Below are 27,317 nucleotides of genomic sequence, written 5' to 3' on the forward strand. Positions count from 1 at the left end.
CATGGACAAAAACACTTCCTGCTATCAGCAAAAGCTGCTTACACCTAAGTCTTTGTGTCTGAATCATATACACAATGGTTGATTCTTATCAAAGAAATTTGCAGTCACCATCTGAATTGTTGTTCACTCATTTGAAGCCTCTCACGAGTAAAAGGCCCCTTCCTTGCCAGACATTGGGTCCTGTCCAAATCTTATGTCCAATCTTAGAAAATGTCCCTTAGATCCAATAGCCCATGATGCTTACCTATACTTTGGGTTTACAAGATTACTACATAATAAATACTATCATGTTTTATTGGCCCAGTCAACAATTGTGTTGTGGCTGTGTTGCCAATAATAAACCAAATGCCAAGGGCCTTTTGGTGTGGACTTTTTGGTGTGACAGGACCTTTTGGTGTGACAGGACCTTTTGGTGTGACAGGACCAAATGTCCACTCATTGGCCCTTGTGAAGTGTGGTCTCTGGCTTCCTTACTGGTACTTCCACCAGAGCCCTTGCCTGGAGAGGGTGTAACTATAAGTGATCCAAATGCTGCCTTCTTAGTTTGCCTTAAAAGCTAGCGAGAAATGTTTAGGAAACTCCATACTTAATTTGAAAGAGATACAATGCAGTATGTTTTCTTTGTGCTAGAGTATCTTCTTCTTTAGGTTTTGAACATCTATTACTCCCTTCAATTGTCCCCTTCCAAACTCTAATGAAGTGGAGCAAGCATCATCTATCCATGTGACTTCCTGGGGGACACTGGGCTGCTCGACAAGGAGCCAGAGCTTTTTGCTTCAGATTCTAGATTTAATCAAGGAGGGACATATATCTTGGTAGCAAGCTTAGGTAACAGTCTTTACTCTGGCTAAAACAATGGGAGATCAAACAAAACTTGAATACAGTGTTTTCACAATGGTCCTCCTAATTGGCTGATAATAAGGCCTTTTCTAAACCTCGCTACATGGCTCTCACTCGCAACAGCAGAGAAGCATCTCGGAGGTTTCAGCATGGAGTGGTCTTGAATTCTGAGTGGGCGTCTGTCAGCCAGCCAGATGGGGTCCCTGTTAAGCTAAGAAATTGGATCTTTGGCTTAAAATAAAAGAATACCCTGCAGCGCTGGAGACTCTTATGCAAGGATCCATTTAGTTCTCCAAAAAATATTTTCTTTAAAAAAAAGTTGCCTGCTGTGTGCACTGTATTTCTTTAGACATAGTCCAAAGGGTTCAAATGAATAAGCCTGAAGCCGCTATAGGAGGGAAAGCAGATAGCTTATTAATTTTTTTTGTAGGTACTTAAATTTTGAAACAGTAAAATAAAGACTCCCCCCCCATTCTATTCCTGGTTATAATATACATTTAACTGTTGCATTCAGTGTTTCTGGCAATATGCAGGAATGTCAGCTGTAGCTCTGTGCCTGTCAGACTTGGGAGAGATTAATTTTAGTCATGTAAAAATAACGAACAGGGGTTTCTCGCGATTATGTTCGTTGTTAGGAAAACACAAATATGAGCACATTATTTTATCTCATTCTAAAAGCATATGTGTTCGTGGTACAAGATATTCAGTTTTTTTAAAAAAAATTATAAAGAAAGAAAAAGCTCCGCATCCTGCTCAAAATAGACACCGCTATTAGCATTCTGATATACTTTTACAGTTTTTCTGATGCAACTTTCAAAAATAGTCGTTTCAGTAATTGTGTCCTACTTTTCCAGTCGACGTGATAACTCGTGCATGCTACATTTTTAATAGCTGCACATGTGTTAACATGTGCACTTGTTTCTAATAAAGGGGCCACCTAAGACGGGAAGTCAATTTATTTTGCTTGACATGGCTCAATTTAAATCATTTTTTTAAAATCTTCATAAATTAATATTATGGACTCATAAAAAATGCTGGAAATAGAAAAAAGCAAACACACTTAATCCCATGAATCAGGCAAACAAACAAAAAAACCCCTTTGTCTCAGCAAAGGACGTGCTGTTTAGATGGGAACCAATAATCCTGGGGAGCTTCGCGCGTGCCAACTGGAGGTCAAGCTGAGTAAACAGCATCTTCCATTCTCAGCCTTGGGGACCCTCCCTGGATGCATGTCGGGGGATAAAAGTCTCCCCAGGGTAGCCACAGCTGTCTGAACCCACCCAGGTCCAACCTGACCCCGTGAACAGGTCCCACGAGACCGGGGACCCTTGGAGCGTCTCTGGGCTCGGAGGAGTGGGCCTAATGCAGGACAGGTGGGTGCGCTGCGGGAGCAGCGGCCCTCTTTGATTCATGTCCCTCCAAAGCGTGGAACCCTTTGGGTGGTTATTTATTTGCTGTGTTATCTGGAACGACTAGTGTACAGATTGGCTCTAGTTTAAAGCGAGCCCGAGCGGGTCTGGGTTTGTGAACCGCATTCCTGCTCGCAGAGGAGGGGTGACTGAAGTGAACTGCTGGTATCATCCGGGCCGTGTTGGAACTCCTGTCGACTTGAGCCTGAGTGGTACTGAGCCCTCTTTTTGATTGTTGTTCTATTACAGCTGCCCCAGTGTTCCCGTCTTGCTCTCTGCCCACCCCCACAGTTAATCCCCCTCTGTTGTCCACGTCCACGGGTCATTCATACGTGTTCGTTGGATACACCCTTCCTCTTCTTTAATAGCTGTGTTGGTCTCATGATTAGGGATCACTGACTGTGTCCTCTGATATGTGATATCAGGGGATCTGAAGATGCACTTCAAGTGTGTCATCAAGGAATTTGGCTTGAAGAAACAGACCCCAAGCAGTTCAGCAGGAATGAGTGGGCAGAGGTGGGTTTCTCCCAGTTTCTAACTAGACCCACATTTCCTAAAAGCAAGCCAAGTGTGGGTTTCTGACATCTCGCCCAGCGCTGTGCTCTTGCAGGAGGTGAAAATGAGAGCGGTCAGCTTCCAAGGCTGCAGAAACCAGAGATGAAAGGAATAGAAGTCCACTTGAACTGAGACCTTAGGGAGAACCTCCCAAAGTCTGCCAGAAGCCCTGTGCTTGGGGAGAGGAGCTGCGGACCTCGCAGGGAATTGTCTCACACAAGGCTGAGGTGCCTTCACTGCCGATGAACTTTGGGTCCTTGGGGCCTCTCTGGCCCTCGTGGGGTTTGCTGGGAGATTTCTCTAGGTGTGGGGGGGGTCTTGTCTTGGTTGCTTTCTGGACCTGGGCTCTGGATGCCTCCGTCCAGCTCTGGCTTCTTGTTCTCCTCAGAGGAAACCTTTGAAGACAGAGCAGTATCAGTTGTTCCCGGGAAGAGTTCCTGCCTGGAAACAGGAACTCCGTCTAACCCATCGTTGCCTTTCATGTCTTCCCCACTTTGGGGTGTGCGGTTATGAAGGGGGGACAAGAAGGAGACTGAGAGACTCCTTTTCAAGGGCTGGAGCATGACAAGCGTCCCTCTTGGCTGCTCAAATGCCAGTGAGTTTCCTGGGTTAGTCGTCTACTGTGACATCTGTTTACCAGCTGTGAAGTGTCCCATGAAGCATCTTGTTTAAATCAGAAAAAGTTTAGGGTTGGGCATTTGTACTGAAAAGTTCAACTATATTTTGAAGAACTAATATTTTGCCTTTGTCTTCTTCCCATCTCGTGTTGACCCCTTCCTTATCTGATGTGCAAGTCTATACCAAGGTATAGCCAGGTTTATCATCCATTGAAACCTGAGCAAAAATAGCAAGTACAGGACAGGGGAAGGTGTGGCGACTCTTCCTAAGGCGATTTAATGTTTCTTTGGTGAGTAAGATTAGCCTAAGTAAGTATTAGAAGCTATCTTCCTCAAAAGGGAATGGATTTCATTGCTTATCTACCATGACCTGGGATCGCTTATCTCCGTTTTAGTGGGCTTTAGGCAAAATCACACTTTGTTCCTTGAGAATGGTCTTATATTTGTATCTATTAGGACTTATAATGTTGTAATGAGACTGGAGTGTCCTTTAGGCCTGCAGAAAGGCCAAGGACGTCGGAACTGGAACTGGTGAGGAATATGACAGTGAAGTGTAGACCGATTAGTATGGCTTCAAGGAGTCAGTAACACAAGTCTCGCAGAGGGTGGAAATGGAGAAAGTGGGGGACAGTGGCTCGTCAGGCGGGTTTGACTTTTACTGAGATGAGGACGAAGAAACACGCAATGAAGGAGCGCCTTGTACAACCAAGGGTCGTTAAGGTCCATACTAGAAAGCATAAAACACGGAAATATGGAAGCGAATCTGCAGGTACAATACATTCTTCAAGATGGCATCTAACGGACATCATTTCCAATGGCGGTCTCCCAGTGAAGATACTTCAGTCGTTAAATCGTCTTGGATCGTGGTCCTTTGTATGTAAGGGAAGTCGCTGTATTAACTCTGAGTTTCAGCAGCCCTGGATCTCAGTGTTCCTACTAGACTGCTAGATCATTGATTCTAGTTCTTTCACTTCATCCCCTCCCAAATAGCACCTGGCACATAGTAGGTGTTCCATTCACACTTTTTGTTGCATAGAATTAGGATGACTTTTTACCTAGTTTCTACTTTTTCCCTCATCACCACCCCCCAACCCTCCCTCCACCCACCCCTGGGAACATTTCATATGAACTGGCTGCCCAAGCCAAACTCTGTGACACACACGAGTATTTTCTTTGGCATCCTCAGGTTTTCTTGGCTGCTCTATCCTTCCTGCTCAGGATATTTCCCTTATCAATGTTCAGATACCCAGGCTCCCGCCTGCTGCAGTTTACTGTGCGACAACATCCTGTATGCAGCCTTCCTGGTGGCCACTGGCATTGTTAGCTTCCCTCGACGTGCCCTGGGGACACATGGCAATACGTCCAAGTTCAGGGCCCCGCAGCGTCTCCGAGGTCCTGAAGTTCCCGGGAACTTCCGGGGCCAGGGAGAAACCTCCATCTCTTATCACCGCTACTTCCAGGAGCTGAAGGCTTGGCTTTCTGTTTTCATTATTTCCTCTCCTTTTTCTTTTCTGAAACCATTCATGAGCTTTAATAATAATAACATCTAACATTTGAGTGCTGTCTAAAAATGATGGGTTAAATGCTCCCCAGAACCCCGTGGGATACAGACTGTTTTCATCCTTAGATTAAAAAGGAGGCAGTGGGGTCTCAGGACGGTTAAGTAGCTTGTCCGCGATCGCACGCCAGTGAGAGAGAGCACTGATACTGTAGGTCTGATGTGTCTAACCACGTAGCTCTTCAACATCGCGCTCTCCTGCCTCCATCTCCCTGTTCCAGGACAAGGGCCCAGGGGGTATCTGAAGATGTTTTGGTTCCAGTCCCCTTCTTCCGCCAACCAGTGTCCAGGAATACATTGTCTTGCACAAAGAATCCCATCGTTAGACTTCTTTGATTGCATGCTGTTGTAGGTCGTTTCATTCTCCATTGTCCTCTCAAGCATCAGTTGGCCTGGCCCGGTCATTCAGTGGGCCAGTGCTGAAGAAGGCACGGGTGGGGGTATAGGCAGGAGAGTGGCTGGGAGATGCTCTGTCTGTTTGTCCAGCCTGGTATCACCTGACTGGTTTGTTGGACTGCTGTGTTCCAGCCCTGGGGCGGGGGGCACAATGCCATGTTTGTTTGTGTATGAGAATCTCTGGCTTTGATTAGCAGCTAGCTCCAGTGCAGCTGAACACACAATAGGGAGCGAAGGATGGGAAAAAAATCCTACTGCAGTTTCCCATTGGAGAGCTTTCACTGGGGAGTTTGGGCAACCAGCCGTGGGGCACAGGTGGGAGAGGCTGGGAAAGGGTAGGTGACGGATCCTCCGTGCCCCGCAGCCTGTTGTGCGTGATGAAGTCACTCTTGTATGTGAATGGTGGGGCCTCTGTTCCATTAGATGTCTTAGGATTGAGGTTTAAGACTGATATTGATGTGGTTTGATGAGGGGCAATGGATGGGAGGCAGAAGAGCATGAAGGAGCACCACGATGAGAAGATGCAGGGTCAATACGGTGAAAAGGATGTGCCTCTATTAAAGGGCTAGTCACACAGTGAAAAACACCTCATTACTTTGGGTGCATGAAAGAGGTAAAAATAACAATGACAATAATTCTATCAATTAAATGACTTTATCTTTCCTGCTTAACTATGGAGTTCTTAGCCTGATAGTTTGCACAGGAAGGAAGGGAGGGAGAGAGGAAGGAAAGGAAGGAAGGAAGGAAGGAAGGAAGGAAGAAAAAAAAAAGGAAGAAAAAGAAAGATTAATTTCAAATGCCTTGGTGGAAGTAAGTATTTAGGAGGAATCCTTCCTGTAGATGCTATGAAGGGAAATAACAGCTATTTGAAGTCTAGACATGAGGGTGGAAGCTGGGTACACGGAGGGTGAGTGAAGAACGGGATGCTGAGGCGGGTGAGTTGGGGAGCGTACTAGTGCCGTTGGTAGAAGAAACTTAGAGAAAGAGAGCTGATTTGCGGGGAGAGGTGAGTGCCCTGAGTCTGAAGGGATTCTGGAGAGACAGGATCACCCTCAGAGCTGAGCACGGGCTGGACCCAGATACTTGGGCTTGTCTGACTCGGTGGGCAAAGGCCACGTCTGCAGTGGGAGGGGGAGTGTTTGATGAGAACAGGCCTCAGGCTAGTGGCATTTGGATGGTGGTGAGCAGGCTTCCATGGAAACTCTGGTTCCCTGCTCATTACCGTACCTTCCTCCCCAGGAGATCTTGCAACGTACTTAGCTAGAATGAGGTAAGAGCATGTGAACTGTTTTATTTTCTGGGAATATTTTTTATTACTTTGCTTCTTACTTTAAAGATTCCTTGGAGGCGTCAGCTTTCAAGAAAACTACATTCAAGTCTGAGCATTTCACAAGCGAGTGGAACAGTTGAGGCCACATTTTCCAAACGAGATCAGTGGGCCGCCTGCGGGAACCTTCTATAATTTGAGTGACTGCATTTTTTAAAAGATTTTATTTAAATTTTAAAGTGAGGGGAAGGGAGGGAGAGAGACATTGATGTGTGAGGGAAATATGAACCAGCCGCCTCTTGCAGGCCCCCAGCTGGAGACGTGGCCTGCAAACCAGGCATGTGCCGTGACGGGGAATGAAACCAGCGACCTTTGGGTTTGCAGGCCTGCGCTCAGTCCACTGAGCCACACCACCAGGGCTTGGGTGACTGCATTTTGGGTGCCCTCTGATTGTCCACACTGGGATGCCCGCTCATTCTTTGAAAGGGCTCCTTTGTCTTTGCTCACATGAATGATCTGTCCGTTGCGTCTGTGTCTATTTGTCACCTCTGCAGCCAGTGGAAAGTGTAGTTGCTCGTGCAGGTCACCAGCAGAGCAGCTGTGAAAGCCAGGTTGGTAGGGCTCAGCTAATATTGATTCAAATATGTGGGGAGAAACAAGTGCTGAGCCCTCAAAGTGAGAGTGTCTCTGAGTCCTTGGTTGAAACGGCCCCTGTCCTGGGAGGGTATTTCGTGAGGTGGTTGGTTTCTTCTTCGCGGACCCCAGGAGTCACCTGCTTGTCATTCCTTGCTGGGACACCCAGACTCACTCTTCCCTTTTGGCATTTTTTTTTTAAAATCCAGCTCCAGGAATCCCCCACCACAGAGAGGGCAGAGTCGAGGGAAATGGATCACTTTTATTCTCCCTCCTTAAAAATTATTTTTGCAGCTTTGCTGAAAGGAAAGAAAGCTCAGGAAGTCCAACTGGTCTGGTTTCTGATCCCCAGTTCCATTGTGAATCAGGTATGTCCTGGGGACAGCAATCAGACAACATAATTTCAAAGAAAATCTTTTAGCCCAGACTCTATTGTATTTACCATTGTTAATCTGTGGCCTGGAGGGTGAAGTCTTCTGATTTTGGGTAGGTTTTGCCTCTTCCGATTTCCTTTGACCAAGCAGCAGGCTTCTGCCAGGCTGAGCCGGTGATAATACAAGTGAGACTCTTGTGTGTGGATGACCTACTTGATATGAAAAAAAATCATACTCTCTTTGGGCTTTTCTAGAATAAGCTAACAACTAACATCCATGTAATGATTTTACTACTTGCACATTGCTGTTGCCTGCCTTATTTTATCCTAAGAATAATTGTATGAGATCAGTTTAATATTGTGGCTCTTTGTACAGATGTGGAATGAGAATTCTCTGAGAATGGAGACTTCTCCAAGGTGAAAGGATGATAATGGCCTAATCCACCTCATGGAAGTTTCTGGGAGTGTTCACAGTCTGTGGAAGTACCTGGTAAAAAATTCAAAGAAAATTTGGTATTCTTTTTTTCCTGTGTATAGATTCTCTGGCCTAAAACTTGAGCACTTTCTTCCGAATCTCAAGGGGTTGTTATCCAGAAGATCCTCTTCCCCCACCTGTGAAACCAGAGCCTTTGGCGAGGGGTTAGGAATGGTAATCTGTAATTGGCCACAGGACTGTTTTTGTATGCAGTAATGTTTGAGAACCTGTGTGTGTGTGTGTGTGTGTGTGTGTAAAACATATTTGGCATGGATCTAGGGTCTATTTGGATGCTAGTTGTCTTCCAGAAATTATTGAAAAAAGTGATTCTAGGTTCTAGACCAGACTCTTAGGACTGGCTGACTTTATAGTTTAATTAAATCACTCGAGTTTGGCAGGCTTCCTTAATGGTAAAACCAGGGGCCCAAACTGAAAGATCTCTAAGATCCCGTGAGGCACTTGGATTCAGTGTTCGTGAACTTGCCAGGTGCTGGTCTCCTGATTCCGCCATCCTGTCTCCCATGGCGTACCTTTCCGACTGTGTTTCAGTCAGTGGTTCTCAAAATGCCGTTCCTGACTCTATAGCTTCACCTGGTTGCTCCTTAGAGAGGCAAATTCTCAGGTACCAACCCGTACCTACTAAATCAGAATAGAGATTCTGCAAGTGAATTCGATAAATGATAACGTTTGAGAACCACTGGTTTAAGCATTTCTGATCCTGGCTAATAAATGCAAATATATAAGTATACATTTACCACTTTTTATTTTGTAGACTTAGGCTATGACTAAAAACACACTATTTCTCAGGGAAGGACATTTTAAAAAGTATAATCTCTTTGTTTTTAATACAAGATTTCCAAGGGTAAGAACCCAATTTTTCATATTTCTAAAGTAGCCTCCCAACATCAAGATATTTAAAGGCCATATGAAAGTTGGGCAAAGAAACTAAATTTTCAATTACAGGCAGTTTTTGCTTTGCCTAGTTCCAAAATGAATGGACTTTGACTACCACAGTTTAGTTCATTGACACCAGTTCCCCCAACAACACGGTGTACATTTTAATGTGTGCGTGTATGTAATTGTTAAAATGTCTTCAATTACAGTTTACATTTAATATTATTTTATATTAGTTCCAGGTGTCCAGCATAGTGATTAGCTAATCATATACTTTACAAACTGTTTCCCCCAATATTTCAAGTCCCCACCTGACACCATACATAGTTATTACAGTATTATCGACTATATTCTGTATGCTGTAGTTTACATCCCTGTGACTACTTTGTGACTACCAATTTGTACCTTTTTCACCCAGTCTCCCCGACCCTCCTACCTCTGGCAACATATTTTAGTCTATTAGCCATAAGTAATTGCATAAAATACAAGTTTTACTGCTAGCTACTCAGTCTACAAATCATTACATAAATAAAACATGTGCTTTATAATCAGTGACCAATCACATCAGTTCTATCAGAGTCTGTCCATAATTGGTCACTCTGCATGTCTTGTTCATTTTATGCACAGATGGTAAAGTACGTAGTTTTGTCGCTTCATCTCAGTATAAGCCCACATGGCATTTTTCAAAAGTGGATAATTAAAAAAAAAGAAATTGGCCAACAAAGATGAAAGTGCAGGTTATAAATGAGAAGTGGTTTCAAAGTGGAGTGAAAATCAAATGAAAATACACAGAGTTAGAAGAAAAAACTGAAGGTGGGAACATCGACACTGCTGCCATCCGAGAGAATCTATGTCTGCAGCCAAAGATGCTTAAAGCAGGCAAACTTGTAGCTCTGACTGATGAAGGCAGGGAACGCAAAGCTGTCCCAGAGGAAGTGATGCTGGCAAACGCTGCACTTTAAAGGAATTCTTGGGTATACCCTACAGCATTGAAAGCATGAAGCAGAAAATACTGGAGGCTGATCTAAACCCCGAAATGTGTCTGACCAGTTGCCAAGGCAGAGTAAAGATGGTCACTCTGTACTGTAATGCATGCAATGAGAAAAACGAAAGCAAGTGCTTTAAGTACTCCTGATGAGTACTTTCCCCCAAATGAAGCACTTTAAATCTTAATATTTTTAATGTTTGAAATTACAGGATACCAAAACAATCCCAGTTCTGTTCTGATTTTGAAGTTTCCTACATGTAATTGGTAGTGAGTTTTTAATGATTTGGCAAACCTTTAAAAGTTCAAGGAAAAAAATCATAATTTTTCTCATTGATTATTAAGGTTGTTTTCTATGGTTTCGATTTACATGGTCATTTTTTTGAACCCACACTATGTGAGAAGTGCAGACTGATGGTGTACTGGTGTGTCTGTGCACATGAGATTATATATTTTGTACTTTTAAAATAAATACAGATGTTACCACTTTGAAAATACCCATCTATTTTTCTTAATTTTTAAATTAGTTTTACTTTAGGTCTGTGAATTTATTGATAACTGTAGGGGTTTTATTTATTATTTTGCAGCACATGAACAATACTGAAAATAAGCAAATTTAAATTCTTACAACAACCCAGTTTCACTCCTCAGTGTACTTTTTCCTTGCTGGCACTAAAATCAGATGATGAGTTTAGTGGTTCATTTTTTAAGAATTCTTTATTTTTGAAGACTTTAAAAAAAATATTTTATTTATTTATTTTTAGAGAGGGGAGGGAGGGAGAGAGAGAGAAAGAGAGAGAGAGAGAGAGAGAGAAACATCAATGTGTGGTTGCTGGGGGCTGTGGCCGGCAACCCAGGCATGTGCCCTGACTGGGAATCGAACCTGTGACACTTTGGTTCACAGCCCGTGTTCAATCCACTGAGCTACGCCAGCCAGGGTAAAGACTTTTTTTTAAAAGAGCCATTTTAGGTTCACAGCAAAACTAAGAGGAAGGCTCCGAGATTTCCTACATACCCTTATCCCTCTGCAGGCTCCCCTGTAATGAAGGAGAGTTCCTGTCGCTCCACGTCCTTGTCAGCACTGGTGTCCCTTTCCTGCATTTGGGGAATTCTAATATGTGGGTCACTGTCCATTTTGTGACTCATTAAATAATGATGGCACGCCCAGAAAGTATTCTTCTAAGCCCAACGACCCACAGGTGAACATATAAGTGGTACCTACTTTCATTGAGCTTTGGTTCTTGGTTAAATGAAGAACTAAATGAATAGACACAGTTTCAGTGAGTGGTAAAGGTTACGAGGAAATCAAAGAGGACCGGGAGATGGACGGGGACTGTGCATGTGTGAGGAAGGGAGAGGCGGCTGGGAAGGGGGCTGTCAGGAGAGGCCGGCTGAGTTCCTGCCGGACCCAGTGCTGGCCCTGGACAGGGGTAACACAACTGTTCAATCTTACCTCACACAATCTTTTTTAAGATTTTATTTATTTATTTCCAGAGAGGGAAGGGCGGGAGAAAGAGAGAGAGAGAGAGAGAAACATCAATGTGCGGTTGCTGGGAGCTGTGGCCTGCACCCCAGGCATGTGTCCTTACTGGGAATCGAACCTGCGATGCTTTGGTTCACAGCCCACGCTCAATCCACTGAGCTACGCCAGCCAGGGCATCTCATACAATCTTAATGATGATGCCCAACCTTCTAAGTGTGCAACTTGTGCTGAGAAATTTGACACTAAATCGTTATTAATATTAAACATAGTGTTTTTATTCACCCTAGTCGCATATGGCCTACTTTAATAAAACAAATTTAAAAACCTAAGAATATTTATAACTAGAATCTAAACTTAAGATGATGAAGCTTTTTCTTCCATAACTTAAGCATTAAACAGTATTTTACTTCTACTGATCACATATAATTAAATCTGGCCTCATGTGCTTGAATTTTAAAGTCTGTGGTCATAGCGCAGCTGAGAAATGAATACCAAATGGTGTTTGGACAAAAATAGGAAACCATAAAGAAAAGTCACTCAAACATTAGTCAATGTCTAGCAAAAATAATATTGTCATGGAGAAATTATAAATCCACATGTAAAATGTCTTATATCACCTGTCAACTAAAAATTTGGCATCAATATTAAACACTGTTAATGACAAGGAATGTTGCCATGTAAGTTTTGTGGTTAGTGTGCGGGCATAAAAAGGGATGATAAATATGAAACTGAATGTATATATGAATAGGAAGTGTGTATATGTTGTATAAATATATTTCCTTTATATAAAATATTTTCCCATATATAAACATATATATATTGGGTTGCCCCCAAAGCTCATTTTTTTTTTGCTAAGATGGCTCTAGTAGTGCTTAGTTGTCTTTAACTTCCTTTGAAACAACTTTGTTAGATTGTGTTGTGACAGCTGTCATATCAGCGTGCATCTAAAAAAACTTACCAAAATTGGTGAATTTTTGTGTAACCGCTTTAATATTGAAGATGGAAGAAAATATGCAACATTTTTGGCATATTATGTTTTATTATTTCAAGGAAGCTAAAAACACATCTGAATGACAAGAAAAGATTGTGCAGAGTGTGGAGACGGTGCTCTGACTGATCTAATGTGTCAGAAAGTGGTTTGTGAAGTTTCGTGCTGGGGATTTCTCACCGGACGATGCTCCACGGCTGGGTCGATCCTTGAAGTTGATAGCTATGAAATCGAGGTATTAATTGAGAACAACCAACATTATACCACATAGGAGATGGCTGACATACTCAAAATATCCAAATCAGTAGAGTCATTGATGAAAATAAAAAAGTGTCCTTTATTTTACGGAAAAAACGGAAACAGACTTTTTGGCCAGCCCAATATTATATATAAAAATATCTCTGTATCTCTCAGGTTGGAGAGAGAGAGAGAGAAAGAGAGCGACAAAGAGAAATCTGTATAAATGTATTTGGTTAAAACCTATGTTAAAGCCAAACAAATCTGAAACAGACTTGGTTTAAAGGGTCATCTTCTCACAAAGCAAACATCTCTCCTGTTCTTAGCCAAGTCGCCGGCAGGTATAAAGCCTGCCCTGACATTCGTGTGATAAGTGCTATTAACCCTCCAGTTTGGAGGAGAGAGTGGAGAACTTGGAGCGTTGCTCGTGTAGCTGTGCATGTGTTACAGAATCCCTAAGGCCCAGAGCAGGGTAACAGGATGGGCCCAAGCAGGGGAGGCCTCCCAGCTCTCAGGTCCCTTCCCTGACTGCCCATTAGCTTGGATGCTGTGAATGGGACACCTGTGGACACAAAGGGCATTCATTGTTGAATACTCATGACGAAGGCGCCGCACAGAACAGCTCACGTCAAAGCTTACTTGGAGTGTGGGAAGAGTAAAGCCAGGGGCTCTAACACAGAGGGTTCTCCCGGTCCCAGCTTGCTCTGCGACAGCAGTAGGTCGCCCATCCAGCTGGGCAGAGGAGAAGTAATGAGGTCTCCCGCGGGGCAGGTGGACAGGGAGCTTCGGACCAGAGAAGCCACAGTGCCGGTTTGCAGAGGGCTGCCGCTGCGGGGAAGGACATTCAACTGACAAGCTGATGTCCGAAAGTCAGCACAAAGAGGAGAATGCCAACTGGAACCAATCCCCGAAGTGTCACAAACGTTTATTTATTTTTCTCTATCCAGTGCCCAGCGTCGTATTTCTTTCTACAGTACTTCTCGCGTTAGCTCTTTTTATTCCATCCAAACATCTTCCAGGGATTTGTTTCTTTTCTTTATTTCTCCCAGTGATAGCTTCACGTTTCCAGTGGAGCAACAGTGCTCTAATCTTTATAATAAATGATATTTATGAGTGTAAGGGCGGGCAGTAAAGTCAAACAGAAAAACAGCACTGCAGAATTTCCTAGAAGGGGGAAGTGGTCCCATTTACGATTGAATGCAGTGCTAATTAGAGAATCCAGTCCACCTTTCAGGCTCAACACTAAAATGTTCTGCTTTAAAGAAAGATTTTACCCCCCACATGTGACTAATTCTTTGTATCAGGTGAAGGAAGGAGCGAGTGTGAGCTTGGGGGAAGGGGTCTGTGTGAGTGTGTGTGTGTGAATTGAGAGATGAACAGGAAAAGAAAAAAATAGACTATTTTGTTTCTCCATGGCATGGGATAACAACAAGTATTAATAACAACAATAATTGAAAAACTGGGAGTGCTCATTGGTTGTCATTTAAATGCACATATTTGGGATGCACATACCTGAGCCAGCAAACACACATGAAGCATACATGTAGAGTGCAAGGGGACTTCAGGGCCGGAAAGAGGGAGGGATTCGTTCTCTGCCATTTAGAAGGTCCCGGGGAGGCAGACACGTGGATTTGTAACTAGTGGAATATGTATTCGGGAGGGCTGTGGTATTGATCATGGACCGAAGATATGACCTTAGACTGTCTTACCATCCTCGTTGACACTCCGATGTCACTGAAATGTAGGAAAATGCAGTGTCACTGAGTCCCAGCAGAGCTGTGAGCGGTCGGTCGGGAGACAGGCAGCCTCTGGGGCCTGGAGTCGTGGCAGTTTGTCCTCCTCATCTGGGCAGGTTTGAATGCCCTTTGTGGGGGCCCCCAGACGCCTGCCATCTCGGGCAGATTCTGATGAGCCGGAAAACAAAACCCTACGGGGGAGAAATTCGGAGTTTCCATTTCAATGACTTCAGAGGCAGCGGAGCAGCCAAAAAAGGGGAAAAAAAATCCACCAAAGCCCAACCCTGAGCTGTGCAGGGAACACTGCCGGCTTGCCGAAATGACAGGAGTGACAAGGAGATGTCTGCTTTCAGTCCCTTGGAGTGTCTTGATTCATGTCAAATTTTAAGGAAATCCTCAAAAAAGAACTCTAAGGTTAGGGGTATTAAAGTTGTGTCCTCTCTGGAGACAGAAACTTCCAGAGAGGAAATGGAAGGGAGAAAAGCAAAGCTTTATAATATCTCACACTTTTTCCCCCCAGGAACTCTGGAACATGCCTTATGTATATGACCTCAGTTAATCCTCACAGTAATTCTGTAACTAATTAATTCCATTTTACAGATGGAAAACACGGAGGCTGCGGAGAGTTGTAAGGCAGCCCGCATGAGTCTTTGGGGTAGCCGGTGAGATTTGAAAGCAAGTGTGTGTGTTACTCGGGAACTCAAGTCCTGAGCAGTGAATGCAAATCAGTAGAGATACATAGCCTGGGTGTTAGTAAGGTGGACTGAGGAGAAATAAATGGGCAGGTAGGCAGATGGGTCAGAAAGATTCTACCTTTAGTAGTGGAAAAGGGAGAGACAGGTGACACTAGTTAGAAACACAGAAAGAGAACAAACGAGGGCATGGGTGCTGGGGGTGTGGAGAAGGTACTTCTGTGTGTGGGGCGCTGTGCTTACTGCATCCATACACCTTGTTTCCCTGGAAATGTTATTGCCCTACTTAAAGAAATCAGGGAACAGGTCTCAGAAAGGTTAAGCAGATTTCACAAGTTATCAGACAGGAATGAGCAAAGGCTAGATTTGAACTCGGATTGTCTGACTCCAAAGTCTGCACTCTATCTGTAACCTCACGGTGCATGGAAACAACCCCCCGAAGGATGGCGGAATGGTAGCGCACCGTTCAGAGAAAGCCCGTGGCTGTGTGTTCATCCACAGCACGTGCTTTCATGTGTCAGGTCTCTTGAAATCACTGGGGACACAATTACACAAAAGTTAGAGGCTATGGTGTATCGTCTTAAACTTACACCTAATGAGCCCGAAGGATGTAACAGTTAATATTTCATGTGGAGCCCTACATGCTAAAGTGCTACATTAAAGGACCTGTGGAATTCTTCTGTCTTTCCTACTCTGTGAAATCTCTGGAATCGCTGGGATTCTCATCAGGGCCGGCGTGGGAATGACACGGTGCTGAAATCCTTCATTTTGAAGCTTCATTTCTAGTGGGCTCTCTGCTACTACTCACTTCCTGTGGAGACAGGTTCAAGTCCGTCCCATCCGGGAATTCTTTAAACCCGCCTGCCAAGCTGACCATGCGCTCCTTGAGCTCCCAGGGTACTTATTCACGTGTCCGCTGTCCCTCAGCTTCTCGGCTGCATCTTCTTCCTGCTGAAACTGTCAACTATTCTAAGAAGGGAGTGTGTCTATTTAAAAAAAATAATGCAGCACAATACCCTGCAGGCAACACTGTTGATATATGGAGTACCCTGCATCTAATCATTTCCCTGTGTTTAATTACAGTATTCTCCCAAGAAGGTCCCACAAAATCCAGAGACAGACAGAAAAGAAGCCGTGGTTACCCCTCACTGCCTTTCGTTGATGTGGGGTGGACTATTCTGAGGTTTCTGGGCTGGATGCAAAGGGGGTCAGTCAAGTTCCGACATCTCCAAGACTTCCCAAAGCTGGGACTTCCATGAACGCAGTCAGGAGTTTGGGGGTGTACGGTTGCCACATTGGGGACCTCTGGGCTTCCCCCCATCCTCTTTCAGCCACATTCTCATACCCACTGCACAGCTAGAAGAAAGCTTAAAGAAGAAATGGTGTGTTTGGACACTATACAATTCTTGATATTCAAATTTAATTTTCAGTTACCATGTGGGAAGAAACGTAAAAACCATATTCTGCCCCTGAACCGAGGAGACCAAGGGAGAGCTTGACAAAAGCACTGGGGACCCGGAGGCTGGGGCTGGGAGGACAGACAGACAGGGGCTGCCGGAGCCTGACTCCGCTTCCCAGCCCTCCGCCGTCTCTTTTCATCACGCCTGACAACCCAAGTGATGGATTCTCTGCCACGGCCTCAGAACCCCTCGAGGTGACGGATGTGATTTCTGATTAAGACCGCTATGCATGCAGGGACATGAGAAAGGGAGAGAAGGAGAGAGAGAGAGACCACCAACCTGAGAGGAACCCCATGTCCCACGGCGAGGCGGGCTTGGGGACAGACAAAGCCGTTAATTGTGAGCAGTCCCACTCAGGGGCCTGGGAAACTCGAGCACAGAGGGGTGGCTGTGACCCATTTGGCACAGGCAGTGCTGGCCTCGCATATTTCAGCCTCCGCCGTGGTCCAGCACCTGGGCTACCTCCTGCGTGCGGCCCTGTTCTGAGAGGTGGAGGATGCTGACCAAATCTGGCAGCTGGCTGATGTGCAGGAAAGGTGCTGCCTTGGGAGCCCGCTCTGTAACCCAGCGCTCCCCAGGAGGGCTTTCGTCCCCCTGCTTATTGTCCTTGCTGAATTGCTGGCCGGTTTTGACAGCAGAGAAAATGCTTTCCCCTCTCCTTGGGGCCCTCTTGGTATCTGCCATGGGTCATTGTTGAAAGCAGCCCCCTCGTCTGTGACAGTTATGAGGTCCCCCTTTTTTACCGTGAGGTGAGCTTGACCTGTCTTTAGGAAGATCTTCTCCATTGCATCACCTGGCACATGGAGTTCTGGGAAATGCCTCACTCTGCATTTCTCAGGAACGCTACTTGTGTGTCCACCCAGGGGATTTTCTTGTGTGGTTTGTGTTCCCTTACTGTGGAGGGGCCCTCGAGGTGGAAATTCCGGGGGAGAAATGAGAGCAGAGCGGGGAAGCGCCTCGTTCCAGGTGAGTGAGGAGACGGAGCCGCGCTGAGCTAGTCTGAGTTCAGAGCCTGGAGAATTTTCTTTCCCACCAGCGCTCCGGGCGGACAACGCGGCTGGTCTGAGGACCACACTTAAAAGCAGGTACTCAAAATCAGTTGCCTTTCGAGGAAGAAGGATCTTAAGAGATGATTCCACTGAGAGGTTTACTGACTATATCCAACAGAGGCACTCGATTCCGAAGAGGTACCGGGGGAGATGTGGTAGGCAAAGGGAGGCCCCCATCTCTGTGCAAGACATAATCAGAGCAACTTATTTTTAATCTGTGTTATATATTGGAGTTTTACACATGGTTTTATTTGGTAAGAGATTTTTGCTACTTAAACAAACGTGAAACCACCAATCTAGTCCAGTATTTTTGTTCCATGTGCACATGAGGAAACAGAGGCAGAGACTTCAGATCACAGGTCTGTATACCTAGGTCTTTCCGTGATGTAATGCTGCCTCTCACACTCCGTGCGATTCAGCTGCGTGCACGCGCCGGGCCCTTCCCTCTCAGCTCCAGCCCCCACCTCCTGTAGTCCACCCTGCGATGCTGGGGCCAGGGGGTGGGGCACGTTTCTGTCTTGCCGGTTGGCTTCTGGTTAGGCCGTCAATAATAATCACTAGAGGCAAACTCATGGTAGCTCAGAGCTATAAGAGCCTGGGTTTTAGGTGAGTCCTACCACATTTCCCTTTTCCCAATGTCAAGAACTGGACTTCCTAAACTTTGTCCTAACTTGCACGTGAGAGAGCTGGGAAAGTGGTGACTTCAATATCGTTTGTGATTCTGGAGCACACGCAGCGAAATGTGCCTGATTTTCAGCGAGATCAGTCAGGAGGTTATAAAAGGTTCTTCCAGGCTGCCAGTTAACTTCTCCATGGTGATTTGGGATAAGAATTTAGACCTGAGCTTGTCACTTCTTTCTGTAATCATTCCAGAGTACTCAGAAGAATCCCGCCCACGCCACCACACTCCTCGTAGTCATCAGCACTGCAGTGATGGTCAAGGACAGCAGCCATCTGGGCACTCAAGGCCCTTTGTGCAGTAGCTCACACTCAGCCACAGGTGTTCATTTGATGAACTGTGATGCCGCCGTGTTGCATAATCATCGGCATCCTCTTTTCCAATGGGCATGGAGCCCATCACTGGGTTCAGACCCAAGGACACAACCAGACTGATCCCTGAATGCCATCTAGGAGGGTCTGATTCCTGATTTCATGGCTGCTGTCAGTTTCTGTATCGCTCAGGATTAACCAAGAGATAAACTGCACCAGATATTTTCACGGAGAGAATGAATGTCAATACTAGTTAACTGTGTATAAAATGACTAACTGGGTAACTAAAAATAAAACACTGAGGATGCATGGAGCATCACAAAGCATATAGAAGGATGGTTTCGGACCTAAAAGAAATGAGATATAATATGTACTGTACTTTTGTGTATATAATTTTTTCCCTTGACTTCTAAGCCTATCCGATCTCCGGAGACAGTCTGTATTCTTACAGCACTTTTCATTGACTTCTACAATGCCAGCCTTGCATGGCGCTGTGAATACCTTTATACTTGTCTGCCTTCGGTTCACAGTGGTGAGTCTTTCCCTGCCATATGCCCTAATACGTGGAATAAAGTCGGTTGATAAATATGAGAAAGAATAATGAGTTCGGAAACTACTGACCCTGCTTTGGGCCATGGAGTACTCAACAGAGACCCCGTTCTAGACAGCCTGTCTTGAGAGTCTACCTTTTTGAGTATTATACAGTCTTCTGGAAGTGTTGGCGATGCTGCATAGCTTAAAGGAAATAGATACTTTTTTTTCTTCCTAATGTGATTCCCTAGCTAATTAAAGAAGCTGGAAAATAAACTTACGATGAGACCAGTCCAACAGGATTGTATGTGATGAGTATGCAACGCTGAGAAGAGGTTCTATTCCAAGGGGGTGTGGGTTCTGGCTGGTTTCTGAAGTGGGTTAGTGGAAGCTTCATAACCCAGCAGTTAGGGTACAGGATACCTGTGTTTTAAACCTCGTTAGAGATTCCGTAAGTTGCCTCATAAATTTTTGAAACAGTTATTTACATGTGATTTGAAAATCTTAGAATTTATTTAAATCTTTGGCAGTTATAGAAGAGTTGGTTGAGAAAGAGTTAATTTGGGTCTTTCTTCTTCTTATTTTTTTAGTTGCAAACAACAAAATCCCCCTGGTTAGTTTAAGCAGTGAAAAATCGAGTAAGAGGTATTGTTCCCACAGTTGCTGGGAAAGGTGAAGAAGTGGATTCTCAGTTGGGCTTCTGGGAATGACGTTTAAAACAGACTGTGGAGCTGCCCCCATTTCTGTCTCCAACAAAAAGGAAGGAAACCAAGATCCCCGGTTGACTCACTAGGCAGGTGACAGAGCTGCTGTCTCCAGATCCGAGTCTTCCAGCCCTCGTCCGCACCCACACCCCTGACCTTTGTCCCCGGTAACTGGATTCCCAAAGTCTCTTATGAGTGCATCTGAGTGGCACATCCTTAAATCACCTGCGAAACAGCTCTAAGCCAGGCTGGGAAATATGGTTGTTTTTCTTTAAAATTTGTCTTGTTTTATTATTCTTTCTGTGCTTTGCTTTTCATTTTCTACTTCCTGGGAGAGGGTTGGGGGGGGGGTGTGGAGCAAGCCAATCCATGATGTGGACTTGGAAATGGAGGAGTCAGGTGACTCACAGAAGGGTTTCCATGGAGACATAAGTGGGGAGTGAGGTCACGCAGGAGGGCTCTGGGCGTCAGCAAGGTGGGTGGGGAATGCGAAACCAAAAGGGAGAAAGAAAGACATTTGCTAAAGTATGGTCACGTACCTAGAAGCATTTTGGAACAGTATCATAGTGTAAATAACATATCACAGGATAAACTCATTTTATAGTTTTTATTATGTTCAATCTTTTTTTTTATTGGAGTCTCATAATCTTTTGAAGTAGGTGAGGAGTAGTTGAATTAATCTTAATATCACCCAACTCCTTCACTCCAAAATTGATCTGTTTTATACATTTGCTTTATTATAAATGATTTGAAGTTAGAGTCTGACTCTATTTAAAATTCAATACCTCAAAGTTTTTATCAATATATAGAATTTTGTAGCCCTTTCCACACCTTACCTTTATTTTGTTTGTTTTCCCTTAGACCAGATGTTAAAAATCTCTCCAGTGCTAATAACTTCTATTTTTCATTAAACATAGGGGAGGGGTGGGGGAGTAGTTAAACATGCAAATTAAATAGGAACAGTTTTTGAAAAGATATCTGTCAAAACTGAAATTAAAGGTGACATAAAGAGTGTAGCTCAGGCCCTGATTGGGTAGCTCAGTTGATTGGAGCGTCATCCTGTACACCAAAGGGTTGTGGGTTCGATACCAGCTGGGCCCATATGGGAGGCAGTGGATCCTTGTTCTCTCTCTCTCTCATCCCCCTCTCCCCTCTCCCTCCCTCCCTCCCTCTCCCCTTCTCCCTTTCCCTTCTCTTAAAAAAAGAAAATCAATAAACACAGCTGTAAGGATTTTAAAAAATTTTGTTTTTAAAGAGCGTGGCTCAGAAACTATAGAGATTGCAGCTGAGCATCAGGTAAAAGAAGTAAATGGATGGAACAGACCACCTGGAAAAATGTCAAACCAGGCCAAGTTGTATCTTCCATTTTTTTTTTTTTTTAGAATTTTATTTATTTACTTTCAGAGAGGGACAGGGAGGGAGGGAGGGGGAGAGAGAGAGAGAGAGAGAGAGAGAGAGAAAGCGATCAATGTGCAGTTGCTGGGGGTCATGGCCTGCAACCCAGGCATGTGCCCTGACTGGGAATCGAACCTGCGACACTTTGGTTTGCAGCCTGCGCTCAATCCACTGAGCTACACCAGCCAGGGCCTGTATCTTCCATTTCTCATGGCAGTAGGTATCCCACTGCCTTGTGTCCTGTGTCATTTACCCTGTTCTCTGTCATCGGTGGCAAAGCAAGTAAAGTACCTTTAAGTAAAACCGGCCACTGCAGAGACCTCTAAAGAGGACAGGATGGACTCAGCTGGCTGCCTCTTTGCTGCAAACCCTAGTTTCTATCCATTTCAGTTCTCTGGAGAACTATCTATTCAGTTTCTCTGGAGAATGACTACAATTGTATCATTTAAAAATCAGATTTGAAAATGATCCCTCCCCAAGAAGACAATCATTGATATCCTATCATTCAAGTCAGAACACATCACACTTCCCCCATGTTGGCCATGCCTGGTAAGTTTAATGGATTTCTTAGAGCTTCAGGATAGCCACCTGCGTCTTAAAACCAGGTCCCTCTACCTTGTATGACGCGGCCGTTCAACAGTATAAACCAGTTACCTCAGGCATTCTGACCACCCAGTTAGCAGAGAAATTGGCTCAGACTCTCACTCTTTACTGGGCTTTAGCATTTATTTCAGTGTCTATTTTGGATACTTTCTCTGTTTCCACTTCAGGTGGCCATTTGAATTGCTAGACTAAGTCAGCCTCTCAGGTTTGGAAGTAATTTAATCTCTATGTGAAACTTGCAGGGGGCACGAGATCAATCTTAGACAATTCAGGGTAATCTAGTAAACATAGGGTTAGTCAGTTGATTCAGACCTTCTCGCTCTGCCTTTATCTTTCCGATCTGTAGAACAGTGTCTAAATTCTAGGACCTTACGTAGAGACAGTGTGTTGGAGACAGGTGGAGAGATGGCAGCATGGGTCAGGAGCCCCTTGTCCTTGGTCATTCTGCTCGCTACAAAGATTTGAACCTTCACCTACCTTAAGATATAGACTGATTGACTAGATCGCCCCAATGAAGTCCTTATTGTGAGATCATGAACAAAATTTGCTTTCCCACACTCGGAACCCCAGAGATCAACAGTAACTTGGCATAACCTACCATGAAAAGGGAATAAGGTGGATGGCTAATTCCTGTAGTGGCTTCAGTAGGCTCTGGTCAGCTGATTTGGGCATCTAATCACCACTGGTAAGATGTAGGAATATACGTAGTATGTATGCCTTTCTAAAAAGTCATGACGTGAAAGGAAAATGAGTTCTATTCTGATGGTTTTCCCCACTGGTAAATCTCATTTCTCTATATCTTCTTCGAAGCAGCTGGACAGTGGTTTCAGGATGCAATCCTCAGGAGAGTGGCTGTAGCAGAACATGGAACAAGAGAGCAAAATGTATGACTTTTGACTAGCAGTCAATTTGGTAGCCCCCAAAGCCATGGGGACTTGGGTATAAAAGTTATTACAATGTGCGGTCTTGTGGAAAAGCCGGAGGGATTAAGCAAACCAAAGCAAACAACAAAAAAAATAAAACACCAACCAAACAAACAAAAAAAACAAACACAGACAACAGTATGGTGATTGGCAGAGGGAAGGAGGGACGGGGGGGATACACGGCGGCAGAAGAGACTTGGCTTTGGGTGGCAGGCACACAATGCAGCGTGCAGACAATGCGTTATTGGGTTGTATGCTTGAGACCTGTATGGTCTTATGAACCAATGAATTCAGTAAGAAAGTTAGAGCAATAGACAATGAATTGCATCTATAAGAGACAGTGCTTAATCACCCTGTACTAGATACATGTTTTACAGGCTGGAGGAGAAGCAAGCACGAGGGAGCAGGACTACCACGTGTAGGCGTGTCCTTCCATATGGATCTGTGACTCCTCCCTTTGGGGGAAAGGGGACAGAACATAAAATCCTGGGTGGTTTAGAGAGCCCATGGACAGAAGGAGCTGTTTCTCGCTCCCAAAGAATAAAGCCAATCTTGGACTGTTCTTTCATGCCAACCCCTGGCACTGCACACGAGCAAGGGCAGGAACGGAAGTGGTTGTGCAAGGCTGGTATCAGGGGTTCATCAGTGACTTTGGGCAAATCAGCATTGTTTTCCATTGGGCAGTGTTGTTGGTGCTATCGGCTGGGATGGTGTAGGTTCCCTGGGAGCTCTAGTCTCAGAATTATTTGCCAAATTACACATAGAAAACACCAACCTGGATGACCCACATTAAGTATATACTGTATTTTTCGGACTATTAGACGCACCCCCTCCCCCCAATTTGGGAGGAATAATGGTTGTTAATGCTGCTGTTGACTTCTGTGTACATTTACATTGGTGAAATTTATGTTATTAAACATTTTACCATATTTTTTTGCTTCAAAAATTTTTTCCTATTTTCCTCCAAAACCTAGGTGCGTCTTATGGTCCAAAAATACAGTATATATTAAAGATATATGCACATTAAATATATATATAGTATATATTTAAATAAAAACTTTTTACAGAATCATAATGTGCCCTCATAAAAAAGACCACTGGCTTATGTATCCTGAAATATGACTTGTGATTTCAGCCCACCACAAGCCATATTGATGCTTTTGTGATTTTGAGCAAGATGTCTCATCTGTCTAAGCCTCTTACCTCTGAACAATGGGCTAGACCAGGCAGTCCCAGTGATCTGCCTGATCTCTTCTGTGTCTCTATGCTTTTTTAAAAAAGATTTTATGTGTTTATTTTTAGAGAGAGGGAGAGAAACATCAGTGTGTGGTTGCCTGTCACATGCCACCCACCGGGGACCTGGCCTGCAACCCAGGCATGTGCCCTGACTGGGAATTGAACCAGTGACCCTTTGGTTCACAGGCTGGCATTTTCAATCCACTGAGTCTCATCAGCCAGGGCTGTATCTCTATGCTTTTGACAACATAGGCCTGTATGTTTTGTCAGAGTCCTTAATCAGGCCCAAATAAATTTTAATGAGTTGGTCTGGTCAGAAATAAAAATAAGAAAAGTGGATTATTGGAAAGAAAAATCAGTATGAATAAGTCAGCCCTCCATCCAGTTAGGGGCATGCTTAAAAATATTTACATGGCCTTTTTATTTGTAAATCGATATAATGATTTATTCTAGCAAGCAGTATTGAGTGACGTCCAAGCACCTAATTTGGGAATCTGCGTACCCTTCGTGTCTTAACCCTAAAAGAGGAACTTAAACATTGTCAGGAATTCAAAAGCCCTCACATGCTATATCTCAGTGGATCCAGCAGGAGGCAGTATCACCGAACTGGGACAAGAGTGGCAATGAAACTCCCATGGTGGCTGAGATGACCTATAGGGAAAATAAGGTGTCAACATCCACCAATGTCCAAACTTTAAATCTGATATTCCAAGTAACCGCCATGCACACCATTGGTATCAGGATTGAATTTCAGCTGGACTACTTGGGGCATGTGTGGAAAATTAGTACCACACACAGATCAAGTGGTGCTGATTGCTAGTGTCCATCAAACTCATTGTTTTCATGTGAGGGATCTGAGGCCTCCAAAAATCAAGTGGCTGCCCCAGATGGCATGCTAGCGAGTGCCAGCCCAGATGAAAGGTCTGTGACCCTGTTACTCAGTGCTGTGGCTTTTCCCACCATATTATCCCTGGCAACCTGAACAGTGGCTATTCGCACGACATCCAGACACAAATGCGATCTTCCTAAGACACAAGTCAGATTTCATTACGAGGAGGCATTTAGATATCTGAACGTCTCCGGGGTTGTCCTATTTAGTGATGCAAAGTAAAGAGAAGTCGACACTCGCAAGGAGGTAAATAAATTCAGAACACATTTCCCAATCTGCTGGAAGATGAAAACTCAGCTTTTTTTGTTATCCTTGGTCCAGATTTTTCTGTTTCTATTAAAAAAAAATGTGAGTGAAGCTGTACAACCATTGGTTTTGGCATTTTTTCAAAGGGTTTCTTTCATTTTGCAGAAGACCTCATTTATTCCTAGCTCTCCCTGCTCCCAGGGGGTCGGAAACGCAGCCAGGGCATCTGATTTATATAATTAGCCTTTCGTGAGTATGGAGGGCCTCTCGCTCCAGCACGAAGTGAAGTGAATTTGAGGAAAAACACTCCTCCTTTATCCTTCTCCTTACCCTCCCTCCCATTTCGAGTTCTCATTTGTAACCTGATTTACCGGGAAAAGCCATGATTCTGCAATCCAGCGTGATCTCACCCTGTCAGAGCTTTCAGCCCGCAAAGACTTAGAGCCCATCAATTTCATAATAATGAGAGTATAATGACGGTCCCTTTGGTATTGCTCTCGCCCAAATCCCCATTTAAAGACGGGGACTGGGTGGACAAAGGCCAGTGTTTCAGGAAGGGCAGGTTTAGGGGAGATCAGCCATGGAAATCGGCATTGGCTCACATGTCCAGGACCTAATGAGAATCTGGCAGAAGCCCAGAAGGAACTGAATCTACTCTGCCTCTGCATTCTAGTCCCTCTCTCAGCGCTTTTCATGAGAAGCAGTAGAACTGAACGGAGGAGAGGTGAGGGAACAGTGCAGGGGGCGGGGAATCACAGGAGTGTTTGCTACAGGTTCCTCTTTCCTCCTTAGTGCAGTGACAATAGCCAGAACCTCTGGTCATTTCTTTGATGAGGGCTACTTCCACACTCATCTCTGTGTCCCATTTTGTGGCTTTGGGCGATGCTCAGGGGCCTTGTCCTTGACGGTGGTAAGTATGTGTACTTGATGTCCATGAGGTTCCCACTCGGGGATTTGTGCTTGTGAGAATTTTCCAATTTTATTCTTGGCCTCATCCTTATTTTTTTGCCCCCACTTGCATTATCTCCTCTGTGCATTTTTTTTATGCTTAAAATCAGACGGTGCTAGAAAACATAGATAGAGACGTGTCACTAGAGATGAAATACATAAAAGGAAAAGTGCAAATAGATAGTTAGGACACATGCCAAATTTTCTGGCACCATAGACATAGAATTCTGTTTGGAAGTAGCTGGAAAAGGTCAGCGAGGAAGTAGGGAGAGTGTTTCCTGCGGACGCAGCTCCCGCGGAGCTCTCCGGACGGAGCTGATGCCCTGTTGGTGGAAGAGGAACGGACCCAAAGGTTACAGAAACATCTTCTTGCCCCAACACTTTTATCTGGATGCATGCGGCGCTTACTTTGGCTCACGCAAAATGAAAACTTTTTGGAGTCCTAATCTCAGAGATAACCACTCACATAAAAACAAAGAGGTTTTTAGGTAAATGATGAATACATTAGGAAATGTTTACGTCTTGCAGAGGGGAGGAGAAAATATGGGGAATGCTGAAGAATTAGTGAAATCTTTCTTGTTTGCAGATTGGTCTAATTTAAATGTCTATTTTTTCCACTTGGATTGAGAGGAAATACGCTTTGTTTGCTGGCCTCTGCACTGTCCCCAAGTTGGTCAGGCTGTTGGCCAGTCTGATTTGGGTTACTGGCTTCTATGGTGGTTTGATCTTGGGCACATTGAGTTGCTCAGCTAACATCGTGGGAATAAAATTGACTCTAGGTGTGACCTAATGGTGCTGTAACTTGCTTTCTGATATGTGAAAACATTTCCACTGGTGAGTGTAGGACTCTATGGGAGTGCTCAGTTCCCAGCTCTCTGAGCAGGGACCCTATTTCCATGTGTCCCAGCTCGAAAACAGCGACACTGCGATTGTCAAAGAAAGGGCGATCCCCTATCCCAGAGGCTCCGTGCCATCTCCTCTGACTTCCTTGTGGGTGCACTCTTTTGTTTTAAGAGGGTGTAACAGAGGCAATAGGCATTCATTTGGAAACAGTTGGCCCCTTATAGGTGACTCAGTCTGGGGACGTGTGCGATGCTGCTTTTCATCTGCCGGGTTGTTTGGAGAACTCGGCCCTCGCGTCCACACGCCTTCCCTTACTCCTCTCTGTTTCTCCCCTGGCACCCCCTCCCCCACCACCCTTTCCC

The 27,317-nt window shown here is 44.6% G+C and overlaps 1 protein-coding gene across 1 annotated transcript in view; it reads left to right on the plus strand.

Annotated features, from left to right (window-relative positions):
• Positions 1 to 27,317, plus strand: part of PTN (pleiotrophin) — a 99,163-nt gene that overhangs the window by 7,774 nt on the left and 64,072 nt on the right. The window lies entirely within an intron of this gene.

This window comes from Phyllostomus hastatus, unplaced genomic scaffold (genome assembly GCF_019186645.2).
Source record: "Phyllostomus hastatus isolate PE091 unplaced genomic scaffold, TTU_PhHast_1.1 phas_scaffold_114, whole genome shotgun sequence".
Classification (NCBI taxonomy): domain Eukaryota; kingdom Metazoa; phylum Chordata; class Mammalia; order Chiroptera; family Phyllostomidae; genus Phyllostomus; species Phyllostomus hastatus.